Raw genomic sequence first — 15,867 nt, 5'->3', positions numbered from 1 at the left:
ATCTTGTGCTGTTTGGATTCTTGTTGCCGTAGCCCCTGACAGATTCCTCCTTCATGCCTTAACAGCACGAGACATCCCTACCCAAACCACCCCCCAACTATCTGCACCTCATACTCTGCACTCTGCCACTTCACCTGCTCCTCATTTTCATGTCCAGGCCTGATTCTGTCCATCTGGCACCAGTAGCAAGCTCCTCCTCTTTACCAGCGCCTTCATAAACAACACACTTTGCCTTCAAGTTCTTGGGATTCCCACATGGAACGCATTGACTAAACATTTGGCACAAGTGCAGGATGAAATCGGTGTGGAACAAAGCCATTTTGACAAACATAAAGGGATAGTAGAATTTAGAATTTGGTTGAAAAGTATTTAATACATCAGCTCACTCCAGATGAATCACATTCAATAAGAGTGCTTTTACCCAATAGAAGCTGGCAGATGTAGCCTAAGGGGAGGGTGTTCACATATGACCGAGATCGATGGGGAAAGGGGAGGGGAGTTGGTGGGTTCGGGTCTCTGGTACTGAGGCTGCTGTGAAATCACACAAAGCGATGCCAGACTGCATCTGCGAAGAGACCAGAGCCGCCCAAACCGCAGCGACCGCAGCCAGAGCCACTCAATATGCACATGCTTCATCTTAGCATCTTAGCGATGTGACACTAGGACATCGCTGCACACATTCTTGCTGCGTGACACTCCCGATCCTTTTGCATGGGGTGGAAACACGCTTGCTTTGTTAAAGAAAACTTGCATTTTTATTTTTTTGTTGGATGAAGTCAACCCAGCAATTTTCCGCTTTCGGGGGGGTAGGATCGCATCGGGGACATGCCCGTGTGAAAGGGTATTCCACAATGCTCCAACGACACGACACGACTGTGAAGTTTCTACCAGAAACTCACTTTTTTGAAAGCAATTGTCGACATATTTTATGCGTCACACTAGACGCTGGATGCTGATGCCACCTAATTATCGGGTTGCTGTGAAAGCCGGATATCCCTTAAAATCGAAAGGATAGTAACATATACCCAGAAAATTTCAAGGCAGTGTTGGCTAGGGCTCGAAATAAAACACAGATTAGAGCTGATTTAATATGATTCTAATTTGATATTTTTTGTTAGATCTCAGCTGTCTCTGCCATTTTGTACCAAATCAGGCTACGTCTTTGAATGTGTCAGAATAAGTCTTCAAAGTTCAGTTCTGAACATTGGTTCAGAACTGCACCTTGTAAAATGCTGACAAAGACCACGTTCCTGGCAATATAACCTTAGCTAACATGCCTTGTGGTCATGTGGTCAGATATCCCTCAAAGTTTGAAGATCAGTTGAAAACTGCTGACAGTAAAATATTTTTCCAGAAAACCTGAAGATGTGGTAACTAAAGAAACGCAATGATTGAAGTTGATTCGGACCAACCCTTCCTCAGCCATCATTTGACATACTGTATTACTCACGATCCGTCTTAGTAGTAAACAATACCACTCAAAGTTACGATACCCTTTGAAATCCATATGATTGTTACGAAAGTTTGAACATAGTGATGGCTAGGGGGCTGAATGTTGTTGTTCAAATTTGACTGCAGCTATCTCAGCCATCATTTGACATAGTGAAGAATGAATATCATGTTTTAACAGAATCCAGTAGAACTGCCAGGTCTCGAGCAGTGAGGAAAAAAATGGACCACGCCCAAATCCTGCACATGTCAGTCACTTGATGGTGACTACATGCAATCACAAGAAGAATGCGATATTTGTAAGGTACGGAACACTGACCATGGTTATAGTCAGCGCTTTTGCCAACACTGATTTTAAACTTTCTGGGATTCTTTTTGAATGAGGTCGCCTACTGTCAAAAATACATTGAACCCAGTGTTGAAATTTCACATTTCATTGAGGGGTGGCCGCAGCTCGTGTTTACGACCCTTTAATATGCTCATTAGGTGTCTCTGTTGTTATTCTGCCTTTGACAGCGAAAGGTTTATTTGCTTTTTACGGAGTTGAGCAACGTGGGCGTATGACGAAACATAAATCTGGCTTCTGGAGTGCGAGCCCACGCCTGTCAGCTCTCGGTTCCACTTGACACACTGCTCTCTGTGGGCCCGATGGTGGGTGTTTCACAGATGCTTTTTCAACGAATTATTTTTGTATTTGTTTTTTTAAATCAGCGACCTCATGACAATATAGATATATGGTCCTTTACATGATGTCATGCATGCTATGTGACTCAAAAGGACCAATGAGAGGAGGAGTTCCGACCTTGTGGGAGCTCCAAAGTAAACTGCCGTCTACCCGCAAACCTTTGACATGATATATCAGCTTTTGCTTCCCAGAGTCATTCCTCTCCACCCAAGGTGCCTCTGCCGCTTTATCATCATCTGCTATCGATGATAAAACGGTGAGCTCATAACGCCAAATCTGCAGCGTCCTCAGAAGGCAGCCGCAATCTCGCAATGGCGCACGGAAGGCAAGCGTCTACAGGACACTCTGCCGGTAAGGCGTCCATATGCTAAAGCCCACCGAATCCCTCGAACAAATCACTGAACACACGCACATAAGCCCGAGGATCAGGCTCATTTTACTCATTGAAGGGTCTTGTGTGCACCGGCTGAATGCATTCCTTTGCCTTTTTTTCTCCAGGATGACTCTTCTTCTGGCTCCTCACAATCACATTCATACAAGTGAAAATAGATTCATCATTACTGCGACATCCTTGCGTGCCAACCGGCATGAATTAGCACCGGCTATAGCAACACAAGCCTTTTTTTTTATTTTTTTTCAAATTCTCCTTTTAGTCACTCCTTTCAGCGCAAAAGGTTCCCGGGAAAGATCACAGAATAGGCCTCCACTGGAGAAGAACAAGCGAAATTAGAAAGGGCACCAAACTGTACACTGTCATTCAGATCAACCCCCTTTGCCTTTTAGTGAGAAAATCGGAAAACTGCCACAAAAAGGTTTGGCTTGATAACAAGTGACAAAATCTTCAACTTTATTGGTCTAAAGTTTAATGGGTTCATCCTCAGTATAGTGCAGACTTTTTCCAAAACCAAATAATCCTATTTTGGGTCAGCACCAAACTGAATACCTTCACATACCTCTTACATGAGCCATTTTCTTCCATCCATTTGCTGTAGCTGTAGGGTGAGCTGCAAGCCCATCTCAAGTGACTTTGGGCAAGAAGCGGGGTACACCCCGTACTGGTCACCAGCCAATCGCAAAGTACAGATAGACAAACAAGCATTCACACTCGCATTCACCCTTGTGTATAATTTAGAGACTCCAAGTACCCTAACATCCATGGTTTCGAAGCCGGTCTACATGGCATGGTTGAATCTTGGCTCAAGCATTCCTGCAACTTCTGTGGGTTTTCTTCCGGACGTTTGACTTGTTGAATTGAAGACTCTAAATTGCCCATAGGTGAGAACAGTTGTTTGTGTATATGTGCCCTGTGATTGGGTGAGGACCAGACAATAGGTGTACACTGTCTCTCGCGGGATAGGCTCCAGCTCGCCGGCGACCCTAATAATGAAGTAATCGTGTCACGGCTCATTAGCCAAGATCGATTTGCAACGCTCTGTTCCAAGTAAATTGTACACAATTGAATGTTTGTTATCACGAGGTGGCTCAAAATTTAGTATGAGAGAGACATCAGCTCGCCCCACACGTGTGCTTCAACCTGTCACATCTGTCAGCCGTAGTCCCGCCCCACCCCGGCCACGCCCCCCCTCCCACAAGCCGACATTTAAGGGGGGAGGGGGGGGGCAATCGCACATCGACGACAGATGTCCTGCCAAAGCAAATACAAAAGGCTGCATATGGTTACAAAAGGTGCTGTCATCAATCAAGTGCCTGATCGTTATTTACACAGTTCAGTGTGCAATCTAATCCATGGCAACCATGCCAACAACAAGTTTGGGAAATGTGCCACAACATTAGTCGCCACAAGCTCTGCACACCCTTGAAAAGCATTTGCGTTCCCACCTTGTTTAATGTTAGGAGGCGGGCAATTGATTGATTCAAGTATGCTGACTACATAGTGTCAACTTTATACTTCAACTGCACTGCCTGTGATGAAACTCATGCAAGACTTGTGAGCCTAAATGTGGGGAAGACAAGGCAGAGAACCAGACTGGACGCCGCTGTGTCTGACTCAGTGTTCCCCAAACTTTACTGAGCCGAGGTGCATATTTAAATTCGAAAAATCATTATGTCAAGCAACACCACTAAACCAAAATGTCACAGAAAAGTATAAATACTGAAATAATGATGATTTCATCTCACTAGGTGAACACAAAGTGGATGTATTCACAGGACGCCCTGACTGACTGTATGAATGGCAACAGATGGATACGCAGGTTAATGGTACCTTCTGCCACCGAGAGGAAGAGCATTTAATGATCTGCCTCTCACAATAAGTCGCTGGCATAGATAGATGAACAAAGACGAATGGTGCTTCTCAAATAAACTCCCCTTGCCTACATAATGATTTTTGGACCAGTTAAGTGAAATAGGTTCATTTCCCACGGCGCACCTTTTGATATGTCTCACGGCATAATAATGTGGTTGGGAATCACTGGTGTATGTAGTGGCTTTGGGTGGCCCCGTCTCAAGCAAATCGGCCACCCCTCAGATACCAACAGTGTGAATAGCCCTGAGGAATGCGTTTAATTATCCAACGAGATTATGGCTGGACCAATTTGCCCCTAAATTTGGCCCCCAAAAATAAGAAAGGAACGTTGCATCTGGGAAGTAAACAGGCGCTGGATTTTTTTTCTGCAGACTTCAGCACTTAAGTCTTCACAAAAGCATGTGTGTTGCTGTGTGGCTGATTTCCCCTTTGTCTTCTTATCTGCCTCTCCCCACCAGTGACACGCTCTGCATGGTTAAGTAGGAAGTTCCATAGTGGTCTTTCAATCTGCATTTCACGCTGTAATAAAATGTGGCGATGGTTAAGAGGGCAGGGGGGGTTCGACGAGAGAGTGAGACTGAATGATCACCGGTGCCACATCCCATCCTCACATCGTCAAGGCAGACCGAAAGGGAACTATGGGGAAGAAAAAAAACTCATTGTTGTGCATGGAACTCTCACTGATGAAGCAGTATCCCTACGTGAGTCAGAGACAAGAATTCAGACACACACAAAAAGTATCAGCGTTGATCTTAACCAATCAAGATGGTTCCAATGATCTTAATATAAGATGGATATTAAAACATATCGTAATTTACAGTGGTTTAGAACTAGACTGCACGATATAAACTGCTAGTATTAAGATTAGTCTTGCAAGAAGAGGAGAGATTGCATATAGCGGTATACAGTCTTCTAACTAAGGGTTGAACCGATTTGTCGAAGAGTTGACGTTTGAAGCTTGAAGTCGATGAATCGCGAATCACGTCCTTTTGGCATCTCGTTTTCAAATCAGCTAATTTACAGAGAACATCCTGCTAATTACCACAACTTCATTCAGGGTCATGGTGAGTAAACAAAAATTGTAATTAGCCACACTTAATTCATGATTTAACAAGGGGATAATTACATTTTTACACAGGGCCAGGTAACTGAATATTTCTTTTCCCTTAATAAATGAAAGCATTTTCATAGCATAGCATTTTTAATGTGCCTCAATGCCATGAAATAAAAGGCCATTAAATAAAAGGCTATTAAATAAATTAATAAGGCAATCCATAAATAAAAGTCATTATATAAATGGAAATATCATCAAATAAAATTCCATGAAATAAATAGATATGCCATTAAATAATGAAAAATTCCACTGATAGATGAATACACAATTACAATGAATAAAATACACAAAATAATACAAAATACAATAAAATAAAGTAGCCTTTTATAGTCATTAAACATACAAATCGGTCATTAATAAATTCCTTTTTAAATAGGTTATACAGTGCCGTGAAAAAGTATTGGTCCCCTTCTCAAATTCTTGTATTTTTGCATAGTTTCCCCACTTTAATGTTAAAGGTGATCAAACAAATGTAAATATCAGATAAATGTAACCCAAATGAACTTAGAATGTTGTTTTTAAATGGTGATTTCATTTATTAAGGGGAAAAAAATATTCAGTTACCTGGCCCTGTGTAAAAATGTAATTACCCCCTTGTTAAATCATGAATTAAGTGTGGCGAATTACAATTTTTGTTTAATTTTCACTGATCACACCCAAGCCTGATTAAATTCAGACCTGTTCAATCAAGAAATCTGTCCCGGCAAAATCAAGTCTGACAAAAGATCTAAAAAAGCTGCAACAAAATGGCACGATCCAAAGAAATTCCAGAACAGTTGAGACATAAAGTAATTGACATCTGTCAGTCTGGAATGGGTTACAAAAGCCATTTCTAAAGCTTTAGGATTCCAGCGATACATCTGGAGAGCCATAATCCTTACATCGAGAAAACATGGAACAGTGGTGAACCTTGGCAGGAGTGGCCGGTCTACAAAGATTACCCCAACAGGAGGCCATAAAGGAGCTCGGGACAACTTCTAAAGAACTGCAGGCCTCCCTTGGCTCAGTTAAGGTCAGTGTTCATGACACAACAATAGGGAAAAGAATGGGCAAAAATGGCATCCATGGCGAAAGGCGAAAACCACTGATGCCCAAAAATAACAAAGGCTTGTCTCGCTTTTGCAAAAAAACATCTGAATGATTCCCAAGAGTTTTGGGAGAATATTATATGGACTGACAAGATGAAAGTTGAGCTTTTTGGAAGGTGTGTGTCTTGTCACATCTGGTGTAAATGTAGCACAGAAAAAGAACATCACACCAACAGTCAAAAATGGTCGTTGTAGTGTGATGGTCTTGGGCTGCTTTTCTCCTTCAGGACCTGGACAACTTGATGTGATTGATGGAACCATGAATTCTGCTCTTTAACAGAAAATCCTGAAAGAGAATGTTCGGCCATCAGTTTGTGACTTCAAGCTGAAGCACAATTGGGTTCTGCAGCAGGATAATGATCCAAAACAGACCAGCAGGTCAACTTTTGAATGGCTTACAAAAACAAAATGAAGGTTTTGGAGGGGGCTTGTCATAGTTCAGATTTGAATGATTAAAATGCAGTTGCGTGACCTTCAAAAGTCCATTCATTCTCGAAAACCCTTACAGTGTTGCTGAATTCAAACAATTCTGTAAGGAAGAGTGGGCCAAAATATACCCACTGAGATGTGAAAGACTAATTTCCAGTTGTAGAAAATGCTTGATTTCAATTGTTGCTGCTGAGGATGGCCCAACCAGTTGTTAGGTTTTGTGAGCCATTATTTTTTCACACCGGGTCAGATAACTTTGAATAGTTTTTTTCCCCCTTAATAAATAAAATCACCATTTTAAAACAGTATCTGTCTATAGTATCTTAATATCTAATGTTGGCCCCCCCCAAATCCCTTCCTTGTAATCCTCAACCATTTAATCGATCAATTATTTCTTTTAAAAATTGCTTTTAATGGGATGGGAGAATCACTCTCTTGACTGTTCTGAACTCCTCTTTCCATTGCAGTGTTGACTCACGCTGCCTGGCAGTGTTCTGCCACAGCAGAGGTCTGCATGAATGTAGCTCAACTTCCCTTGGATGACATCATGTCGTACTTTTGACAGCAAACACTTTGAGACTGAATCCACAGTTAAAATCAGGAAAATGGGATCTGGCCTTTAGCTCAACGTCCACCTAACTATTAATGATCCAGTTTCAAGCTTGGCTGACATTTCCAAGGTGCGTTTGCCGAGGTCACGTCACCCCTCGGATGTGTCGCGTCGCTTTGTGTTGATCCCAGAAATTGTAAATCTCACCTTTAACCCCACTGAGTTAGGGCTATTTTCTACTGCCCGGGCACTTTTCACACTATTGACCCATCCAGGAGCCAGTGGCCTGCAGTCACTCCTGACTGTATTTCTTTTTTATTTGGCTGTCACTGAGACGATACATCCCTCATTCCCCACCCACCACAACACCCCCAAACCCGCCATTCAATCACACTCTCAGGCCACGTCCGCTGTAATCCCGTTTTAAAAACTCATCTTTCTCACCCGGTTTCATCCTTCCAACTGCATTAAGCTCGTGTCGAGAAAATGAATGTTTCCAAGCGTCGCTCCAGAAAACGATACATTTGACAACCGCAGGCTTGTGTTGCTTTTGCGAGCACATTTTCTATCATGTGATATATCTTTCAGAGTCACGGCCAAAGCCTTTTCCCTCGCCAGCTGCAGAATCTTTTTTTTTTTTTTTTTTTTTTTTGGACCCTATGGCAAGTCGCACCATGCTTTGGATATGTTACACACATGTTCTGGTGACACTCACTGAAAGAAGTTGTTCACAGTTGATGGAAAACCTTCACGACTGATGACATAGTTTGCAGCATTGTGTTACCATTTTGGCAGTCACAATTTTGCCTTTGTTAGCACTTTTCCCCCCGAAATGAATGTTTGCCTTGTTCTAACAATACAAGCAAAATAACCAAGCCGCTGGGAGAGTGCGTCCAATTTGCGACGTGCAGATTGAACGAATGTTAAAGCGAATTAGAGAAGGAATTAGTTGTGCTTCAGCAGTGCAGCTGCAATCTCAGCCTGCCAGTCACTTGTTCCATTTCTCGCCGAGAGAAGCCACACTCGGTGGTTTTACTGTTTCTCTTTCACACTCAAGAGGCCGCATGGCGCGCTTCAAGCCGCCTTTACACGAGTCAGTCTCCATTTCCAACTGAAATGTCAGCTTGCCGTTTTTGCGGCTAAAAAAAAAAAAAAAAATGCCCTGAAATCTTTTACGCTCGCTGCAGTTAAACCAGACCGAAATGTATCGAGCGGCAAGTGTTCTCGAAGACGTGCATGAGTTTAAAACGGCACGCTAGCGGAGGTGTTCCCGCAATGTCTCTCTGGAGTGCCGTCAAGTTTCAAAGGAGTTTTTTAGGCGAGAGAGTAAATCAGCGAGGCGATATCGCTGTGTTATAACGTCTAGACACCATTTCCTCAAACTTACGTGATGTTCAAGGTCCTGAGATAGCAGCACTTTCCACTCTGCGCAGGTGTGTGTGTGTGTTGTGTGTATGCGTGTGCGTGTGTCTGTGTGTTTATGGCCAGTGTTAAGCTCACCTAGGCTAAAAATGATTAACAGACCTGAGATGTGACTTTGCAACTCGATCTGGAAAAGCCTCACTCGGTCGAAAAGGAAAATTGATTTTCCAGCTCTGGACACTTCACTCGGTACTCCCCACATCCAATACATGGGCTTTATCAAAAAATTCTGCCATCATATTTATGCAGCACTTATACAGGAGCTTAACCCGGCTGACTTTGGGCGAGAGGCTGAGTAAAACCTGGACCGGAGGCCAGCCAATTGCGGGGCAAATATGGACAAATAACTATTCACACTCACATTCACACCTATGGACCGTTTTGCGTCTACACTTAACCGAAGAAACATGTTTGGAGATGCAACCGGGGTTTCGTGGAGAGAACATGTAAACTCCACACTGAGATTCCAGATCCCCTGACTTTGAGGTGGACGTGCTAGGCACTACAGTATAGTACTGTGCTATATCATGCACATTAAGATTTATTACAATTATTACACTATTCATCAAAATTATCTCCGGCCACTGGATCTGTTTGGTCAGTGTCCCACTTGAGCAACAATGCAAGTGGTTTGTATCTTTAAAAATATGACAAGTTCCTTAATCTACAGAAAAACATATTTATTTTGATTTCTTTGCCATGCACTGCACATTAGGAAAGCTACATGGATATTGGTTATGACATTGCTTCATTTTACCTATGGAAAGCAAAACAAGCCTTCCGCGTGTGCCGTGGGGGAGATCATTGTGCCCAATTTTGATTGACAATATAAGAGAATGGGATGGGAATCATTATCAATTGGTCGATGTGTGGATTGGTTATTGATTGTGGCAAAATGGACGCATGACTGCTAGTATGCTAGCATAGATACGAGGGTTCGGAGCATTCTTGGAAAAATTCTCCCACGCGTCGAAAAAAACATAAAGGGTTGTTCATTTTAGCCATTTCCAATCAAGGAAATGTAGAACCTTTTTTTCCTAATATATCTTGTTCACGAAGGGCTAAAATGTTCAGGTAGATATGTCCAGATTGTATGGAAATGTGTCTAAAACAGATCCCAATCACGTATCGAAAAGGAGGCCTTCTTTATTGCTCACAAGCAATACTAGATGTAGATAATTAGGTTTAATAAATGAATTCACATTGAGGCTGCTTCCAATTTCCTCATGATGACTAAAAGCATTTACTCCAAATTGCCGAGTGATTTACAAGCGATTCCAGGAATGTTTGCAGTAAATTTTGACAGTGTCATAACTCTGCGGTGTTTACACAACAGTTGCATGCTCGTAAATATCTTGTTCCTCAAAATGCTGTTTTGCGCTGGGTGGTGTTTTCAGGTGGTGTTGCAGACATAATTTCGAGGATGGCTTTAATTGGGGCCCCAGCACTAGGAATTGATGTGTTTATTATTATTATTCTGACGAATGAATCGCCTCAACATGCCAGAAAACTGCGCTGTCTAATGCAAACAGAGTATGATGTCAAATTTTGATGATGATTGTGAGGAACCTTAACACCAGTTTCATTCATGGACACAACATTGGGTGGTCATGTATATTATAACAGGACACATGAAAAAGTCTCTAGGACCCATGCCCAAAATTGAACAGGAAGTCAGCCATTTTGGTTTGAAACTGCCATTTGGGGGGAATTCCAGGGCACAAACTCCTACTAGGAAATTCAAAAGTAGGTATTGTAGACGCTAAATTGTGAAGCTATTTTTTTGTTTGTTTATTGTCCATGCCATCTAATGTGGGTGGAGCATGAGTTTTATGACCATTTTGAATATTACACAAAATGTTTGGAGAAAAAAAAGTTAGCCCCCAACACAAGTTTCAACAATTGACACGAAATTTGGTAGACGTGTCCATCATAACAAGACAGACGAAGAAGTCTCAAGCACCCACGCCCGGAATTGAACAGGAGGTCGTCCATCTTGGTTTGAAGCAAACCTTTTGGTTGAATTCCGAGGCTTGGACTTTGATGATGAACTCCTACTATGGAATTTGCCCAAATGAGCCCCACTGGGAAGCTGATATAATAGACAAATTGGCGTCGCTAAAGGTGGGCGAGCATGGCGTCAAAATGTGATCATCATTTCGGGAATTTGCGTTGAAAGCCCGTTTGTGCCCGTTTGTCGTTGCTTTCAGTTTTAATTGGCATGCCATGGAGGGGGCAGACAACAGAGAGGCTGAGGCAGAACTTGAGGAGGACAAGAAGAGGTGGGACAGTGCATGAATTATACATTCGGCCCACAATCAGAGGTGCCTGCCTTATTTATGAGCAAGAAAGCCCACACAGCTCGGACCCACCGCCGCTTTGTCCGCCACTTAATATTTCACCACTCTGAAGTTTCACCCGCACACCTCCAGGGCGACTCCTCTTACAGCCATCTCGCAGCGTTATCGTCAGCCTGGCGACAAGAGCCCACATCCAGTGGCCGTAACGAGAGCCCGGCTTATCACCTCGCTCCGAGCTCAGTTTACGTTTCGTGATAATTAGACTCAACAGTACGAATCAATCCCATGAGATCAGATTGCTGATAAGGAGGCCACTGGGTGTTTGGCATGGGAACTCCAAAGCCTGTTTTACGCTGCTCGTCAGGAGAACCGTGTCAGATCTGCCATCGACGCGTGATTTACGCTCTCGAAAAACATTGCCATGATAGATGCATGGGAGCGAGGGATGAAAACGATCACGCGGAAGACTTCCTTCTGGCCCGGGGCCATTTATTGAAACTGTCCAAAGCGTCGATAATGAACTGCCTCCATCCACGGCAGAGGACCAAATAAATGCATCACTGTCATGGCAGCCACTGAGAATTGAGCAGATGGCAAACAAGATACACTGAATGGACATAATAGCTATTGCGCCTACAGGGACTGAGCGTGGGAGGAAAGTAGAGCAGCTTCGACTCTTATCACAAGAATTTCGACAAGATTTTGAAGTGGATGTGGAGTATCTGTTCATGCAGAAGAGCGTTTGTTAGATTCGAGGTCACTGGTGCTACATTACAGGGCCTGGCTCTGTTTTAGTTTAATCACGTTGGCCCGGGCTGTTGTACATCAGTCCTGCTGGTGGTGATAATGCAAACTGGAAACGTAAACGGCCACGCAAAGCAGCTTCACCGCAACTCCACCTTCTGGATTTGGTGGGTTGCTTCCCAAAGCAACCATAATGTAACAGTCAAAGTTAATTCCTCCATCTGCACCAATGCTTTTTCTTTTTGGAATGTCTACAGAAAAGTTGTCAAACCTCATCGAAACATCCTCTTCCTGAGTGATTTGTGCTTGGAGGATGTAATGAGCTCTATTTGATTGACACTGTTAGATATTGGAATGGTTATAATAATCATCAGTTTAATTGATAGCGAAGAATACTGCTCGATTGTCTGGAACTGATTGGAGTGCAGTACTTGGTTGCAACCAGTGGAGGCACTATCCATTTACTCTCAATTTTGTTTGTATGTTGACCGTTTTCTCTTGGTCCCTCCCACATTCCAAAAACATGCATGTTAGGACTATAGCTAGGTGTTAATATGAGTGTGAATAGTTCTTCGTCTATATGTGCCTTGTGATTGGCTGGCGACTAGTCCAAGGTGTAGTCTGCATTTTGTACGAAGTGTGCTGGGGTAGGCGCCAGGTCCTCTTGACCCTGAACAGTAAGCGATGCAGCAAATGGAGGGATGGATGGAAATATTATTTTAAGTAACTGTTAATAGCGTGGGTACGGCTCCAGCCAAATGCATCATTACCCCGGAGATCTCCAGTGACAATCCGAAGTCCAGATAAATTGGAATGTTGTGTCATGCATAAAAACAGAGACATACAAATCATGCCGGTTAGAAACACGACCCGCCGTTGCATCCCCTGATGGGAAAAGTTGAACTAGACTGACTGTCACCCCGTCCTCCATCATCTAAAACGAAACGAGGCCTGAGGCTTCGGTCTGGGCAACAGCATGTAAGAAGACATGGAACGCTGCTGGAAGTAGGGAGGGTGTGGGGGTAGTCTAATCCCACGCTGCAGACACATTCCATCACTATCTCCATTTGTTTATTCGCATCGCAGAAACACTTGGAATCCACTAATCCTACTTGTCCTCCCGAGTTCAGCTCCTGGCAGAAGTGGCTGCTCATATTGTCAGGATCCTTGTCCGAGCCGTTCGACGCATTCCATTTGCGAAAAAGTTAAGACCGTTTCATTTTAAGCGGGGTGCACGCGCATACCAATAATCGGGCCTAATTTGAGCATTTTGCTGTGAATAGTGACAAAAAAGTAATTGACGCCTCCCCTAAAAATAAGCATAAACATAACAAAAGCTGTGACACCAAAACAGCTTGACATCATTTTAAACTACTTTTACAACATTATCATTAAATGTGAATGGTTTAAAGATTTTATTATTTAAAAAAAAAAAAAATGCTGAAAGTGTGCATGTCCATGCACATGTGCTGAAGACTCACTTCCACTCACAACCCAGGCTAAACTTAGCTCCTCCCCAACATACAAAGCTTGTCTCTCAGTCGAGATTCATCGCTTCAACTTATTTCGTTAACATAGGCAGGGTTTTGGTGGCGTCTGGTGGCATGTTACGGTGTTTCAGAAAGTGCACAAAAACTGTGAACAGTACAGTATATGTATAATAGTCGAGTATAGGTTCCGTAGAAAGGGGGAAAAAACGTAAATAGTTGAATGAGTTTACAGTGAACCGGGATTACTGTGTAGGCTGTGTCAAGATGTATCACTTCGACATAGTTCCTCGACACTAATTCCTGTCTAGATGACTTTGGCGGCAATATTGTGGAATATTTGGGCGTTTCTAAAGTGCACAAAGAAAACATAAATAGGTGAGTTTTTCAACAAATGAATGGGAGTCCGTTTCATTGGGGAAAAAAACGTGGAAGAAAGATGCAAATAAGTGAATTCCTGATTAGTGAAATGCGAATGTGAGAGGGATTACGGAACTGTACTATACCATGTTCTTCATATTTTCTAGCAGTCCGGATACCCTGTGGCACCATGCTGCCTCTCACAGGTAGGTTTTGGTACTACGACAGACATTTGGTTGGGGAGGGCGGAGACTCGCGATTGTCGATGGCGATATCGTTATGTGTGGCGTGCTGCGTTGGTCCTCACAAGTATACCACACACACTAAAAAAAAAGTAGTAAGACGTCAGATTTTGTTCACATTTTTAAAAAACCCTGTGTATTCCGCTTTATTGTACTGGCAAAGCTGAGAATGGGGGCTTAAGCGAAAGCAGCGAAGAACGGGGGTTAATAATTCAATCTCCTGCGACAGTCAACCTCAAGTCAAGGGTCTTTGACACACACACACACACACACGGATTGTGGTTTTCCATGACCCTGAAAGCATCTCATAAACACACACTCAGCTCGGCGATGCAGCAGCTGGGATAAATCGATGAGCCCGCATCTGCTAAGCACATCAGCTTTAAGACCCTTACGATCTAATCTTCACTACGGCGAACGTGACCATCGACGTCGCCGCTTCAATGGCAAAATATTAACAAACCAAGCAGGAGGAAATCATATTTTTGTTATTGAAGAGGAATCTGTGGCCCAAAAACAGGAACCTGGTCCAGGAAGACAGGCGTCATGTGTGTCGGTATTCATCCTCCGAAGATGAATAAATACTCGGATGACAGCAGATTGTCTCAGCGACAGGTTCAAAAGAGGATTTCATTGTAATAATCCCACAAGGGAATTCAATCCCTTTAGACGTGGAAAATATGAGGGATCGGGTAATCTGCCAACGGTTGATGAGCTCAGTGGGGTCTGTAAAGACACAAGCGTGTTGTTTTGGTCCACTTTCAGATGTGCGATTTGACCGTGCCGCAGCCTTTTCACCTCCTCTCCTGTGGCCTCGTCTTTGCGTTTTTTTTGGGGGGGGGGTTTTCTTTTCTTTCCCGTGGGGGGTTTCCGCTTTCTGCCACCCACCATGTGAATAATGAGCTCCACAGATAGCAGCCAATGAAGCGACCCCCCCTTTGGCCAATGAAACTTAACAACCATGTCCAGATCAGCTCCTTCCTGCTGGGACTGACCAGCCCTACTTTACACTCCTCTGCTCACCCACCCACACACGATAACACACACAAATGAATCTGAGGCTGGATTCACAATGCATGTGTAAAGCGCCCAATTCCGATTGAATGCCTATATCCAATTTGTTTTCTGTTTCCCTGTACATTTTAAGTGGACCAATTCCAATATAGCTGTGTTTACACAAATTACACATACTGTAATGAGCACAAATAGTAAACGTCGCATAATGATGAGTTGGCCTGCGCTGACTCTTCCCCACATTGATTTAAATGAGGGTAACCTCCACATTACTCCACTGGCTGCCGTCAGCTATTATTTTCCATGGAATGAAGGACATACCTCTAATGTAGCACATTTAGACCACATTTAATCCTCCACAGTTTGTCAGGGACTGGCGTGCCAATATAACAAACATTTAACCAATTGCTTCTCCTTACCTTTGAGCCAATTAAAAGCTCTGATGACTGCGACGTATCACATAAATGTGTCAACCCTGCATTAGTCACATGACTTGTGAATCGCTTTTATAGCTACCGACAATGGATCAAGGTTTTCATACGTCAAACGTGGTGCTAAACCCAAACCGGCAAAACTGAGAAAATTTGAATATTTAGGTTGAAAAGTTTAAAGAATAAAAGATTCCTATGGCATTCAGGGATATAGTTGCTATATTTATTTTGTTTATTTGTGTTGTTTGGGCAGGCACGGGTGTTTATGTGCCACTAATCGGGGTAC

General features: G+C 43.1%; 1 protein-coding gene across 1 annotated transcript in view; it reads right to left on the bottom strand.

Annotated features, from left to right (window-relative positions):
* Nucleotides 1-15,867, bottom strand: part of LOC133486917 (anosmin-1) — a 62,633-nt gene that overhangs the window by 30,010 nt on the left and 16,756 nt on the right. The gene's annotated exons all lie outside the window — the stretch shown is intronic.

Source organism: Phyllopteryx taeniolatus, chromosome 12 (genome assembly GCF_024500385.1).
Source record: "Phyllopteryx taeniolatus isolate TA_2022b chromosome 12, UOR_Ptae_1.2, whole genome shotgun sequence".
NCBI classification, from domain to species: Eukaryota; Metazoa; Chordata; class Actinopteri; order Syngnathiformes; family Syngnathidae; genus Phyllopteryx; species Phyllopteryx taeniolatus.
The sequence above is the reverse complement of the archived record's forward strand: the minus strand, read 5'-3'. Positions and strand labels throughout refer to the sequence as shown.